The sequence below is a fragment of the Macrobrachium nipponense genome, chromosome 16 (assembly GCF_015104395.2).
Source record: "Macrobrachium nipponense isolate FS-2020 chromosome 16, ASM1510439v2, whole genome shotgun sequence".
NCBI lineage: Eukaryota > Metazoa > Arthropoda > Malacostraca > Decapoda > Palaemonidae > Macrobrachium > Macrobrachium nipponense.
This window is the reverse complement of record NC_087209.1, coordinates 70,272,347-70,275,567: the sequence shown is the minus strand read 5'-3', so window position 1 is coordinate 70,275,567 and position 3,221 is coordinate 70,272,347. Positions and strand designations below refer to the sequence as shown.

The window sequence follows — 3,221 nt, the reverse complement described above, 5'->3', positions numbered from 1 at the left end:
TGAATATCCTGTGTTTATCTCTTTTAATTCACTTTTTACAAATAAGGTCCCTACAAATTAGTTTTTTTTTTTTTCTAATCAGCTCATTTGAATTGAACACAATCTAGGCCAAAGGCCAAGCACTGGGGCCTATGAGGTCATTCAGCGGTGAAACTGATGTTGACACTAAAATCTCTAAAAAGTGTAACACTAGGAAAACCTCGCAGTGGCATTATTAATCAGTTGTTTGGAAAGAAAGGAAGTAAGAAAGATATGAAAGGAAGCGCAGTAAAATGAACGAAAAGGGTTACAGATAGGGGTCGAAGGCACTGCAGAGAACTTAGTAATACATAAGTTGACGGCTCGTCATTTCGACCTATTTATTGTAGTGTGTTTTTATGAATACTACAACTAGTACAAACATCCAGATTTATAATGACACCATGCGTATTCTAGCTTAAAACTATCCACACAAACCAATCAATAATAATTACCGCTCAACGCAGAAGCGGTCAGCCACAGTGCGGTATAGAAAGGGGTGTTAAACAATGCGTGATCAGACCTCCTGCTTACTCGGTGCGCGTGCTATTTCTCCAACGAAAATTTAAATTGGTAAGCTATATTTCATAAATATTTGTCCTGTGACAAGTTCTACTATTAATTTTTAACTAATAAACCATAAAGATTCTATCCTAAAATTCCTGTATCTTTAGCGCAATGCTTAATACCCTTTTCAGACCCTTTTAGGCTTTTCCATAGGACTTTCCTACACTCAACCCCGGGGCCCCCCAAACCCCCAAGAACAGCAACAACGACAACAGTTCGTGGGCTTACTCCAAGATTAGAGAAAATATTTGGACACTATTTTACCTAGTATAAGATTTTCAGTTCTCAAACTGTTGTGATACCAAAAGATTTTTCAATTGTGTGCCATCTTAACCAATTAAGAATTTATTCATATTTAATTCATTATACCAGTTTCAAAACTGAAGTCATAATACAAAAGTAGAATTTTAACATTTAATTGTTGCTTTCAATTCAGAATAGAGACCAATGTGTTTCACCAACAAAGGCAACCAAGGCTTCATGCCAGCTCTAGTAAAATCTTTAGTTACTTTCGTTTACTTCTGTATTTTATAAAATCCACTAATATCCTCCAGCAAGACTTACTGGATTGAAGTGTCTAGCATAGAATGAGTAAAAGATATAGGACATCCAAATATATTTTATTAAGTAACCAATCACAAGTGTTCCTTCAGTGCCAGACCTTTCTGCACATCGCTCTAGCTCTATCCAACTAGGTAACTTACTGAACTATATCTTCCAGTTTATCGAAAGTAGTCAGGCTGGTTTTGGAGATTTCCAGTTTAGTAGAAGTATTTAAACAGCTGTTAAACTACTGCACCATGCAGTTCCAAACTTCCATTTCAGTTAGTTCCTTATGTTCAAGACATCTCTCGTGTGCTAAAACTTCTTACAGAACCCGGCAAAACCTGTAAAAAAAATATAATCAGCCAAATTTATTTTTATGGTAATGCAACTTCCCACACAAGTTTACTTAGAAAATCTTAAAGCAGAAATAATTCTATTTTACATTAGTTTAAAATCTTACGTTCATGAAACTTAGAACTTACAACAATGAACTATAATAAACTATCTTAGAAAACTTACTTAACCAGAAACTTATTTTGCAGCGAAATCTAACATAAAATTCTTATCTATATTTTTTTAAATTTCAGCTGGCAGATATTTTCATTTTACTGTAGAAAATCTTATGGCTCGGGCAACAATTACAACTTAAAATGATTTAAAAGTGTAGAAAATCCGAGCGGTCAAGTAATTAGAACTCTTAATGATCATATACAAAAAGGTTAAGCCCCATAAGTTGGGCTCTTATTTTGTAAATTAAACTTAAAAATTTCACGAGCCCTTCTGTACTCTATACCACAAATTTTACAGTCTTGACTTAAATGTAAGATAGTTGTTGCCCTACGCATTACCTAGATCTTCACAAAAATCCAAGGAGCCCTACGCAAAGTTCTCGTGCAAAGTAGAACCAGAAATTAAAAATATATTAAAAGACTTTCTAAGAAACACATGAAAGCTACACAATTCATTAGTTCGAAATTAAGAGAAGTCTAAAGTTACTTATTTTCCTTAAAACTAATATTGACAGCAAGCCCCCTCTGACGTACGGCAAACCAAGTCCAGAGGAACTCTTCCCCACTCCAGGGGTTCCGCCCCTGAAGGGGGAGGATAACTTGCTAAATTTTGATAATTACTAAAAGACTTGTTCCTTACCTTCTGATTTTGAATGAAAAATGGTTACCAACGGAGACAGCAGCTCTGGGAAGGCACAAAAACAAATCAAAAGGCTTATCTGGAAACCGGAAATAAATTATGTGAAAGTCTAAAGTCCTTGCTAAAAATCAGAAAAAGCAAGTTCACAAATTTTACATTTAGAGAGATTTTATGAAGGGAAATTAGGCTCATGTATGTAAAATCCTTAGCAAGGAAGCCTCCAAACACGGTTTTACTAACCTTGCAGAAAACTAAAATAACAAAATTTAACGGCAACTAAATTCTTAAAGATAACGTATTAAACTTACCCAGGAAACTCGAGACACAACATAAACACAAAGCGTCGAGCCACTCAAAACACAATCGGCATCCAATAAGTCACGTCAAAGTCCGAACACAAGGATAATTCCTATTACATCACTAGTTAACCGTTCACCGGCATAAGCAGGAATTACTGTGCCGTTATTCCAACGAAAGAGTTAGCATTTCAAAGCCAAGGACGAAGCAGTCTTTGTTGCAAGGACCGTCCAGTCGTTTGTCGAACGGACAATAGATGGCGGTGGCAGGCTAAGCATAATTTTTTAAAGGATTAGAATATGTTATACTATAAAGAAACAGCTTGCGTAAACTTTGATAGTTATTTGAACAAATTCATTATCACAAGAGACAACGTACCAAAATACACCTCACAGCAAAGTGTAATATATGCTGTGGAAGATTATCAACCATAACATATTTCCTGGTTTCTATAGAGAAACAAATAAAAAAAAAGATTACCCACTTATTCAGGCCTGACCTTAATTCGATAACGTCCCGTTAGGGGCCGCTCTCTCTCTCTCTCTCTCTCTCTCTCTCTCTCTCTCTCTGCGCCTACTCGCCTGCCTATCAATAATCTATCAATTACAAGCGTACGTACCTTTACATTCTATTTACACGTAAAA

At 35.7% G+C, this 3,221-nt stretch overlaps 1 long non-coding RNA gene across 1 annotated transcript; it reads right to left on the bottom strand.

The window, feature by feature from the left end:
- Positions 1–1,189: 1,189 nt before the first annotated feature.
- On the bottom strand, positions 1,190–2,735 carry LOC135195457 (uncharacterized). The gene is made up of 3 exons (XR_010310134.1): positions 2,589–2,735; positions 2,281–2,359; positions 1,190–1,472 (listed from the first exon to the last, which is right to left on the bottom strand). It is a non-coding gene; the product is annotated as an uncharacterized LOC135195457 (long non-coding RNA).
- Between the last annotated feature and the right edge of the window lie 486 nt (positions 2,736–3,221).